Source organism: Phoenix dactylifera, chromosome 14 (genome assembly GCF_051530095.1).
Source record: "Phoenix dactylifera cultivar Ajwa chromosome 14, Ajwa_hap1_PhDact_Kaust_v1.1, whole genome shotgun sequence".
Classification (NCBI taxonomy): domain Eukaryota; kingdom Viridiplantae; phylum Streptophyta; class Magnoliopsida; order Arecales; family Arecaceae; genus Phoenix; species Phoenix dactylifera.
The window spans coordinates 13,362,548-13,374,933 of NC_143203.1; the positions used below are offsets into that span (position 1 = coordinate 13,362,548).

At 40.8% G+C, this 12,386-nt stretch overlaps 1 non-coding gene across 1 annotated transcript; it reads left to right on the forward strand.

Moving 5' to 3' along the window:
• The first annotated feature begins 7,423 nt into the window (after positions 1–7,423).
• On the forward strand, positions 7,424–7,532 carry LOC120104728 (small nucleolar RNA R71). Its single transcript, XR_005507089.2, has one exon. It is a non-coding gene; the product is annotated as a small nucleolar RNA R71 (small nucleolar RNA).
• Positions 7,533–12,386: the final 4,854 nt, after the last annotated feature.

Below are 12,386 nucleotides of genomic sequence, written 5' to 3' on the forward strand. Positions count from 1 at the left end.
CAAGATTTCCTCATAAATTAAAACCAAAATTTCCAAACTAAAGATGCTGGAATTTCGCTGGGAGGAGGAGATCGTTCGGGATGCCCATCTCGGCTGGCCGCGGGATGCCCGGTCACCGGATCCGGCTGTGACGAGGACTCCGGAAGAGGTGGATGCTCTGGGAGGTGATCGCGGAAGATGGATTCGTTGCTGGGGCGCTGCAGAAGGAAGAAACGAGTGCTGCAGAGGCGGAGGGCGTCAATCCGTGGCTGGATTTCGGGCTGGAGGTTGGCACGCGGACGCGGTTGGATGCATGATGCTGGGAGGTGATCGCGGGCGTTGCGTTGCTTGATCCGGAAGCTGGAATTACGGGGAAAGAAGATGATGTGGGGTGCTGCTCGCTGGTTCCGTAGGAGAATCAAGAGGAAGAGGATGCGGTGCTTTGGGTGTTTTGGGAAGCTTCACGGGCGCTGGGATATCATGGAAGACGTTGACTGTGGAAGCTTTGAAACGGGGAAAGGAAATGATGCGGGAGAATCGTGGAAGGCTGCAGGGGGCGCTGATCTCGGCTGGAAGGACGGGATCAGTGGCGCTTTGGGTGTTCTGGGATGAGACGCGGCAGATGGCTGGGATCGATTGGTGCCTGGGAGCCGATCGCGGTAGCTGGAGCTGGAGGGTGAGAGGACGGCTGCGGGATTGAAGCTTGGAATGCAGTGAAGACGGGGTGGCTGGGACGGGCTGATGGGAGGCGCTGATCTCGGTGGGCACTCATTGGATGCGGCGTTGGAAGGAGCTGGTCGCTGGTTCACCGCGTGGATCACGGAGGGTTGGATGCTTCCCCTGCTTCAATGCTGGGATGGAAGGCTGATGCGGAAACCAACTCAACAAGCTGCGAGATGGCTGAGCTTGCACACTTTGCGTTGGGCTACTGGGAATCGGTTGCAGTGAACTGTTCGGCTGAACTTAGCCTCCTTCAAGTGTGCAACTGGGGTTGACTCATACGGTTGGCTGGTCATCCGTGGTGGTGCATCTTTTTGGACCTAATGCACATTTTTGCTTTGATTTACAATCACCTGCACCTTACAAAAATATAATATTAATGTAGCACTTTTATTATTATTTATTAGCAACAATACCAATTTAAGTGATGTGTAGATCGCACTTTTGTGCTCTCATCACACCCCCCAACTGGCTTATTGCTAGTCTCTAGCAATTAACGAGCAAACGATAAAATGAGAGCGCAAAAGGTGTGGTAAAACCTATGACTTTTTATTGAAGCTAAAGATACAAAACAAAGATACATGCCCACTTTCGTAGGGAATTACGATTGCACTTAGCATGTGCAACAAGCCGTTAAACCCCTAGGTTATCCTAGTGGACGAGTGTTGTCTCGTGAGGGTTTGCAGTAATGTTACCCACAAACATCATTCATAAAATGATATACAATGAAATCTAAGTCAATACACATGTGATATATATATTTTTCTCAAGCTTGGCAACTATCAAAGCAAGGGGAATACTAAAGTGTAGTATGCATAAACAGAATGACTTTCTTAGAGCACTAATACCTCCACCACAATATGGTACCGCTTGAATTTTAGGTGCACTACTCAAGTTCGCAAGTGTTTACTACAGTTTATTAGAACCTGATCTATCAAATTTTCAGAATATCACATGTTGTCTACATTCGTCACGAATGGTTCGTATGTAAAGAAAGAGCTATCAATCCCAACTAAATATCCAAAGTACACAAAGGTCCAATACAATGGAGTCAAACCAGCCATTACCACATGTCACTGGGTTCAGCCCGACCAACCCTATTCATGCTTTTTTTTTTTTTTTTAAATCCATATGGTGATTATAATAGTCCAACCCCCTTAGGCTCTAGCAAGGTCCATGTAGCGAGTTTTCGGCCAATGACTCTTGATCCAGTTGGCTCAAGGCATTAGGTGAAAACACCCCTCGGGCTTAATTACTCGAACCAAACTACGCCACGAGGTTAGACTTGTCATCTCCTCATTTATTTATTTATTATTTTAAATTTTTTTTTTCAAAATAGAGAAGGTAAACTGAACCATATAATGTGACTGCAACGTGACTATAGGTCAACCAAGATCGGAACATAAGGCACTTAGATGATCTAGCCGGGGTATTCAACCTCTATCTTTATGTGAAAACCAAATCAAGAACCTTATAGTACGGACAAGGATACTCGTACTTCTTTTACAGATATGGCTTAATAAAAATGCATTAAACAAATGTGAACTCCTGAGGCCTTCCTATAATCATTAAATACATGTGTGGGGATCTAATAATAGGTCTCTAATCAGTCATAGTACGCATGTATTCGTTGCCTTAATAGTTGCAAAAACTCAATATGAAAATACATGTGCATTTGCTTAGAAAAGAATGCAAAAATATTTCTTCTTTTTTTTTTTTTTTTTGCAAAATACTTCCCTCCCCCCAACTTAAACATTGCATTGTCCTCAATGTAATAGATACAAGAAAATTATAATGAAAGACAGTAGAGAAAATAATATTGGAGAGAAGAGGAATACCTTGAGCTGTTGATATCCAGAAAATAAAACCTACAAAACTAGAAAAATAATCCTAACTAATATACACATACCTTTGCCTTCATATTCAGTCATAAGAAGGCTCTCCCAAGAAAAAGGAGTCTTCTTCATCTGCAAAATTCTCAAGAAAAGGTTTAAGTCTGTGTCCATTTACCTTAAAAATTCTACCATCCCGTGGATTCTCAATCTCAACCGCCCCATGTGGAAAAACAGTTTTTATAATGTAAGGACCTGTCCATCTCGATCGCAACTTACCAGGAAACAGATGTAAATGGAAATCATATAAAAGAACTTTTTGCAAAGGTTCAAAAGATTTTTTTAAAATTGATTTATCATGTAAGATCTTCATTCGTTCTTTGCAAATTTTAGCATTGTCATAAGCATCTCTGCGAATCTCATTTAGCTCGTTCAATTGCAATTTTCTAGCTAGACCGGCATCTTGTAAATCAAAATTCAATTTTCTAATTGCCCAATACGATTTATGTTCTATTTCTACAGGCAGATGACACGCTTTTCCATAGACTAGCCGGTAGGAAGACATGCCAAGAATGGTTTTGTATGCAGTACGATAGGCCCATAATGCATCTGATAGTTTCAAGGACCAATCTTTTCGTGATGGGTTCACCGTTTTCTCTAAAATACGCTTGATCTCCCTATTGGCTAATTCTACTTGGCCACTAGTTTGCGGGTGATATGGGGTAGCAACTTTGTGGGTGACACCATACTTTTTTAATAATGTCTCAAAAGGCTTATTACAAAAGTGTTTTCCACCATCACTAATTATGACCTTAGGCATCCCAAATCGTGAAAAAATATTTTCTTTTAAAAACTTTAGGACGGGTTTGTGATCATTGGTCTTACAAGCAACAGCTTCTACCCATTTGGATACATATTCGACCCCAACTAAAATGTACTCATATCCAAAAGACGGTGGAAATGGGCCCATAAAATCGATGCCCCAACAATCGAAAATTTCGATAATAGTAATGGGTTGAAGAGGCATCATTTGCCTACGAGTTAGACTTCCAATACGTTGACATGGATCACATGTCTTGCAGAACTCGTGGGCATCTTTGAACATAGTGGGCCAATAGAAACCACATTGCAAAACTTTTGCAACAGTTTTCTTAGAGGCAAAGTGTCCACCGCAAGCATCAGTGTGGCAGAAAGAAAGTACGCTTTGTATATCATGATCCGGTATGCATCGTCTAAAGATTTGATCATTGCAATATTTAAACAAATAGGGTTCGTCATAGTAATAATTCTTTACTTCGCGCAAGAAAATTTTTCTATCTGTCGACCCCCAATGCTCCGGCATCCGGCTAGTAACAAGAAAATTTACAATATCTGCATACCATGGTATACTAGAAAGTGCAAACAACTGCTCTTCAGGGAATGAGTCCTTGATGGAAAATTATGGCACTGAATCATGAAAAACTAATCGTGATAAATGGTCAGCAACCACATTCTCTACTCCTTTTTTATCTTTGATAGTGATGTCAAATTCTTGGAGTAGAAGTATCCATCGTATTAAGCGTGGTTTGGCCTCTTTCTTATCCAACAAATATTTTAGTGCCGCATGGTCCGTGAAGATAACAATAGGAGCACCAAGGATATAAGAGCGAAATTTATCTAAGGCAAATACTACTGCAAGCAATTCCTTTTCGGTGGTAGTGTAATTCATTTGAGCATCGTTTAAGGTTTTGCTTGCATAGTAAATGACATATGGCTTATTATCCTTGCGTTGTCCTAAGACAGCTCCTATTGCATAGTCGCTAGCGTCGCACATAATCTCAAAAGGTAATGACCAATCGGGTGGTCGAACGATGGGTGCAGTGCTAAGCATAGACTTTAACTTCTCGAATGCATCTTGGCAAGTTTTAGTCCAATTGAATGGTGTATCAAGGGATAGGAGATTACATAATGGTCGAGATATGACACTAAAGTCCTTGATGAATCTCCTATAAAATCCGGCGTGACCCAAAAATGATCTAACATCTCTAACCGTCTTGGGTGCGGGTAGCTTAGCAATTAAATCAGTCTTAGCTCTATCTACTTCCATGCCCTTCGATGAAACAATATGTCCTAAGACAATTCCCTTTGGCACCATGAAGTGGCATTTCTCCCAATTCAGTATCAAATTCTTTTCCATACATCGAGCTAAGACAACTTGTAAATGTGACAGGCAATCATCAAATGTGTCGCCAAAAACGGAGAAGTCGTCCATGAACACTTTCAAAAATTTCTCGTTCATGTCTTCAAAGATGCTGAGCATGCATCTTTGGAATGTTGCAGGTGCATTACACAACCCGAATGGCATTCGTCGGAAAGCAAATGTGCCAAAAGGACAAGTGAAGGTAGTCTTCTCTTGATCTTTCGGTGAAATTTCAATTTGATAATATCCCGAATAGCCATCGAGAAAACAATAGAAATCATGCCCTGCAACCCTCTCCAATACTTGGTCTAGGAAGGATAGAGGAAAGTGATCCTTTCGTGTGACCAAATTCAGCTTTCGGTAGTCAACACACATGCGCCAACTCGTCGGGACACGAGTTGGAACTAGTTCACCTTGTTCATTTTCTACTACCGTCAAACCCGATTTCTTAGGAACGACTTGAGTAGGGCTTACCCACTTGCTGTCGGAAATTGGGTAAATAATACCCACGTCAAGCAACTTGAGGACTTCTGCCTTAACCACATCTCTCATTGTAGGATTTAACCTTCGTTGCATTTGCCTTGTGGTTTTGGCATTGTCCTCCAAATATATCCGGTGCGTGCAAATTAAGGGGCTAATTTCCTTCAAATCGGCAATAGACCACCCTAAGGCTCCTTTATGATTCTTTAAAACATCAATTAATTTTCTTTCTTGGGTATGATCAAGTCCAGACGAGATGATTACAGGAAAAGTATCTTCGGGTCCAAGAAAAGCATACTTAAGTTCCTTTGGTAAGGGATTCAATTCGAGCTTGGGTGCTTGCTCATGGGATGGTACTATTTTCACCTCTCGAGGCGACAATCCCTCAAATTCTCCTACTTTTGGTCTCTACCCATTGATCATCTTGATATCCTGATTATCCACAATAGGTGTGACTGACAAATCACCATCATTGGTGCCATTAGGACACCAATCAATCAAGCTATCGTTGAATGGGTCGTTAATTGCTTTAGCTAACAAATAATCTTCTGCGATGGTTTCAACCCAATCAACCTCCTTACTCTCTTCGGGATCGTTGGGTTGTTTGCACACATTAAAAATATTCAGTTCTAAGGTCATGTTACCAAAAGAAAGCTTCATGACGCCATTCCTACAATTAATCAATGCATTAGAAGTTGCAAGGAATGGACGTCCTAAAATGACCGGAATCTGAGACTGTGAGTTCGAAGCCGGATGTGTGTCCAATACAATAAAATCGACAGGAAAGTAGAACTTGTCTACTTGGACTAATACATCCTCGATAATTCTCCTTGGAATTTTAACTGACCTGTCAGCTAATTGCAAAGTGACAGAGGTTGGCTTCAACTCACCTAAACCAAGTTGCTCATATACAGAATATGGCAACAAATTCACACTCGCCCCTAAATCTAACAATGCCCGCTCTATCCTAAAGTCACCTATGATGCATGAGATGGTTGGGCAACCTGGATCTTTATATTTAGGGAGAATGTTGTGCTGCAAAATAGCACTCACATTTTCAGTTAAAAATGCCTTCTTCTTAACATTTAATCGGCGCTTAACAGTACACAAGTCCTTCAAAAATTTGGCATATGAGGGTACTTGTTTGATTGCATCAAGAAGAGGTATGTTGATCTTTACTTGTTTAAAAAGCTCAAGAATTTCAGAATTAGGTTCGAGCTTTTGCAACGGCTTTAACCGTTGTGGAAAAGGTGGAGGAAAAGGACATTCAACTTTCTCGGTAGAAGTTGGGACCTCAACTTCTTCTTTGTCCCTTTCATCGACTTTGGGAGCATCAGAATTAGAAGTGACTTGCGGTCTCAATGGGACGGTTTGATCAATGACTTTCCCATTACGCAAAGTCATAATGCTTTTTGCATGCTTTGTATGCGAACTAGAAGGAGCCGTATTATTACTACCGTGCATTTGTGGGTTAGGTTGGGGTTGAGCTGGAAGCTTACCCTTCTCTTGAATACTTAGGACGGTAGTCAACATTGACAATTGGTTCCTTATATCTTCAAAATTTCGAGTATTTTGAGCATTGATATTAGCTTGATCTTGTAGAAAAGTTTGTATGGATTGCAAGGTATCCTCGATATTTGGCTTTTGAGAAGGTGATGGTGCATAAGTAGGATGTGCAGGTGGAGGAGCTGAATGGTGTGACTGTTGAGGATGATCGTTTCTCCACCTAAAGTTTGGATGATTCTTCCAACCAGGGTTATAGGTATTCGAGTATGGATCGTTATAAGGCTTTTGGTAGGAGTTCATAGCATTTGCTTGATCGTGCAAGACTTCTTTGAATGCCGGTATGGTGGGACAATCAGTAGTAGTATGACCCGACATATCGCAGATACCACAACACTCGTTTCTAAGCTCTAAAGTCTTGACAGGTTCAACCTTCCTAAGCTCAATTTCTTTTACCTTCCTAGTGAGGGCTGCCATTTTAGCATGAAGATCATCCTCAGTTCTAAGGTTGTAAAGGCCTCCCTGTACAGAGCTAGTAGGCTTAGGCAAAGACTTATTGTTTCTATCCCCGTTATCCCAAAGTTGGGCAGTCTCAGCAAGGGAATCCAAATACTCCCATGCCTCATCAAGTTGTTTTTCTAAAAATCTACCATTGCACATGGTCTCTACAAATTGTTTCAACTGTGGAGATAAACCTTCATAAAAGAAGCTAATGGTTCTCCAAGTTTCGAATCCGTGATGAGGGCATGAGAGAAGAAGGTCTTTAAATCTTTCCCAACATTCATAAAATGTTTCATTATCTTTTTGTTGGAAATTGCTGATATGTCTTTTCAAAAAGTTAGTCCTTTGTGTGGGGAAGAACTTCTTTAAAAATTCTCTCTGCATATCTTGCCAATTTCTTATTGATCTAGGTCGCAAAGAGTTTAGCCATGTTTTGGCCTTATTCTTTAGAGAGAAAGGAAACAATATCAACTTGAGGACATCCTCGGTGACATTTGGTACTCTAAATGTAATGCTCAGTTCTTCAAAATCCTTTAAATGAAGATACGGACTCTCGGACTCTAACCCGTGGAACTTGGGCAGCAATTGGATTACCCCGGGTTTGATGTCAAAATGTCCTACATTATCAGGAAAAATTATGCATGAAGGCTGACTAGTCCTAGCCGGTTGTAGGTATTGTCTTAGAGTCATAACATGGGGTTCTCGTTCTCGATTGTGGTGACTCCCCGCATCTTCATTTAAATCAGCCATCTCACAAGGTGTGAGATACTGCGAAGAAATTTCAGGGATATGTCCTAAGGGATGATCTAAAGTTGTACGACTTAATCGACCGGTGTCGTCCCTATTCCACTTTAGCATGCAAAATATTTTCCTCTTTTTTTTTCTTTTTCTTTTTTTAAAAAAATAAAAGAAAATAAAAAATAAATATAAGTACCAACTAAAGTTACCCTAAAACGATATCCTAAAGCAAAAATTTTATTCACAATCAAACATGCAACAAAACATTACACCTCAATTTCTAATGTTTTTCTTAAATTTCTAGACAGCTCCTAACTGGTTTGAAGAGGACACCTAAGCCTCCAATCCGGTCTAATGAACCGAGTTGACCAGGTAAGCTCCCAGGTAAGTGGAGGGGTCACGATGCGTTCGCAAAGGTCCCACTTAAAACCCACTTGCCTCGAACAGATGAACTGTCTCCCTTATAGGGACAAAGCTTGCCTAGACATCAACTAAGCCACAGAGCGAAATTGGTGCAACTTTCGGTGGTCTTCGTCCTATTGAGCTCGAATGTCCTTAGGGGCCAACGTCTAGTTGATTTTAGTTAAGCTTAGGATATTTATGCACTGGGGTGATTTTTGGGCTAAGGACGAGTGATGAAATCCCGACCTTATCTTTTTAAATGGGTTCAGCCCTTAGAATATTTTATGCTGATGCCTTATACTATATGCAACAATCAAGAGATTTTTTTTTTTAATCTTTTATGACATGACATTAAATTTCATTGAATAGGTGATCAAGCAAATTAATTATTTTTTTTTTAAATTTTATGAGTTGACGTTTGAAATTTGAATTCTGAAGTTTGAAATTTGAAATTTGAAATTTTAAGTTTTTTTTTCTTTTCTTTTTTTTTTAGTTTTGAATAATCACCCTTGATCTTTTCTTAAAGTTTTTTTTTTCAATTTTTAATTAGCAACAAGGGTTAATGAGATATAATAACAATATAATTCTGATTCTAAAAAAATAAATGCAGAAAATTCAAAACAGAAATTAGCAAGATTTTATATTAATCTTATGGTCTTAAAAGTCTCAGAATGTCAATCAGACCGTTCAGATTATTGACCAATTTGTCATGCACTAGCTGACCAAATTTGAGTCAAATCAGACGGCTAATTGCTATGATATCAGAGTTTGATGCAAACTGTGCAGGGAAAAAAATAGTAGTAAAGATGCAATTTTTTTTTTTCAAAAGAAAAATACTAACTACTAAGGTAAAAATTAAATCTAAAATTATACTAATAACTCCGCCGTTCCCCGGCAACGGCGCCAAAAACTTGGTGCAAAAATAAAACTGTTCTCCCAAGTGCAGGAGAATCGCACAAGTAGTATAACTCGGAAGTCCGAGGTCGATTCCTCAGGAAACGATCTATGGATTATTAGCGTAATTTTTAGATGTGATTTTTAGTTGATATTTAAAAATTAAAAACAGAGAATTAATGGATAATTAAACAAAGTTCAATAATATGGAGATGGCTAGGGATCCGGAATCCCCCTTGACAATTTTACTTTCAATAAATAAACTCGACGATTCTCGATTAAGGATCAAATAAATAAAATAGTTCTGATCATGGAATATATCGATTGAATACATGAACTCAACTTCTAAGTATTCATCGTGTCGGTTATGTCTACGACAAATCAAATATCGGAGCAATTCGTGCATCAATAAATATAAACCATAACAAATCTATCTAATAAATACATATGAGAGAATCAGAATATATGAGAGTATGTAAATCAATTAAAACCAAAGTTCAGAGTTTACTTCATGAGAGCAAAAAGTCAAGGGTTCTTCCATCTTCCTTGACCAATGGAGTTAGCTAGCCATTGACATGAATATCTCCCCTGTTCACTCTCTTTTTTTTCTTTCTTTGTGGAAGCAGAGCCTCCCCTGTTTTTGTGTGGGAATCAAGCACAACCTCCCAGCCGACCCCTCCCCTGTTTTATACAATGAAAACCTCCCCCCAAAAACAAGATTTCCTCACAAATTAAAACCAACATTTCCAAACTAAAGATGCTGGAATTTCGCTGGGAGGAGGAGATCGTTCGGGATGCCCATCTCGGCTGGCTGCGGGATGCCCGGTCACCGGATCCGGCTGTGACGAGGACTCCAGAAGAGGTGGATGCTCTGGGAGGTGATCGCGGAAGATGGATTCGTTGCTGGGGCGCTGCAGAAGGAAGAAACGGGTGCTGCAGAGGCGGAGGGCGTCAATCCGTGGCTAGATTTCGGGCTGGAGGTTGGCACGCGGACGCGGTTGGACGCATGATGCTGGGAGGTGATCGCGGGCGTTGCGTTGCTTGATCCGGAAGCTGGAGTTACGGGGAAAGAAGATGATGTGGGGTGCTGCTCGCTGGTTCCGTAGGAGAATCAAGAGGAAGAGGATGCGGTGCTTTGGGTGTTTTGGGAAGCTTCACGGGCGCTAGGATATCATGGAAGACGTTGACTGCGGAAGCTTTGAAACGGGGAAAGGAAATGATGCGGGAGAATCGTGGAAGGCTGCAGGGGGCGCTGATCTCGGCTGGAAGGACAGGATCAGTGGCGCTTTGGGTGTTCTGGGATGAGACGCGGCAGATGGCTGGGATCGATTGGTGCCTGGGAGCCGATCGCGGTAGCTGGAGCTGGAGGGTGAGAGGACGGCTGCGGGATTGAAGCTTGGAATGCAGTGAAGACGGGGTGGCTGGGACAGGCTGATGGGAGGCGCTGATCTCGGTGGGCACTCGTTGGATGCGGCGTTGGAAGGAGCTGGTCGCTGGTTCACCGCGTGGATCACGGAGGGTTGGATGCTTCCCCTGCTTCGATGCTGGGATGGAAGGCTGATGCGGAAACCAACTCAACAAGCTGCGAGATGGCTGAGCTTGCACGTACACTTTGCGTTGGGCTACTGGGAATCGGTTGCAGTGAACTGTTCGGCTGAACTTAGCCTCCTTCAAGTGTGCAACTGGGGTTGACTCATACGGTTGGCTGGTCATCCGTGGTGGTGCATCTTTTTGGACCTAATGCACATTTTTGCTTTGATTTACAATCACCTGCACCTTACAAAAATATAATATTAATGTAGCACTTTTATTATTATTTATTAGCAACAATACCAATTTAAGTGATGTGTAGATCACACTTTTGTGCTCTCATCAGTAATAAAGCTTCTTAAGTGCTCCAAACATCTGGAACTCTTATGTATTGTGGTCCTTCCCTCTGTTTTGCTAAAAAAAGGGAGATTCTTGTGAATTTTGAATTGATTGTTTTAAATTGTTTAGAACCTCTAATATGTGCCATTTTATTGTAGGTGTATACCATCCATTTATTTGGAGATCATTACCAAAACATCTGAAGGACTCCAAGTAAATGTTTTGCTTGTCTCAGTAACTGTGGTTGATGTAATAAAATACTGTGTAAATTCTAGACAATGATGCCCAAATATGTTTTCCAATCAAGCTATAGATAGTTTTTGTGTAGGGCAATTTATTTTATTCAATATGAACTCATTTTCTTATAAATTTCTTGCAAACCGGTTAAAGAGTTTTTTAGAGCTTGCTCGAATGAATGATTGGTCATATATAAATGTTACTTTTATCGACTCATTCATTGGAAATCTGATTTAGACCATGCCAGTACAAACTACAATGATGGAAATGTGATTGTGTTGCTAATATAATTCGGAGAAAATTATGATTGATGAATTGGACATGACCAATTGTATTTTAGTTTGCTGGCTGGCACCTCTGTCTTGATCTGGTGTTGAGGCTCGAGAAGTAAATTATCCCATCATTTATTTATTTATAATTGCATTACATTTATTATCACTGTTTTTACTTCCAGATTTGAGAGAAGATGGTGTTTGTATGGTAAAAAAGATTAAGCAAGTGCCAGGTGGTATGGTGGATTCTTGATTAGATTTGTAGGAGAGCTTGCAGTTTCGGATGGAATAACATTTACATGAAAATTAGGCATGTTTGGTGGAAGAGAATGGTAAGCATATTTAGAAAACAATTACATGCTGCATCTAGAAAAACAATCCAGCATTCAGCAAATGCTCTTCCTAATTTTTGCTTGTTTGGTTAAAGAACAAATCTCACAAGTTAATAAGCACAGAAATGGTGCAGACGTAGAGCTCCAATGTTCTGATCAGTTCTCTGCACCAAGGAATCTTGGTGGCTCAGCGCACTGTTCATCGGTGCTTCCACAGGATATGATTTTCCTAAGATACAACGGAAACAATCTTTCGCCGTTGAACTAACAGAAAATTCACAGGCAGAATCTCAAGATGCTAATTAAGAAGTCAACCTGTCTCGGTTTGGTAATACAGCAATGTCGGCTTCCACCAGAGCAGAGTAATACGCCGACGCTAAGAAAAGCGTCGGCCAAAATACAATTGCCGATGCTTTAAAGCGTCGGCGAAAACTACAATTTCCGACGC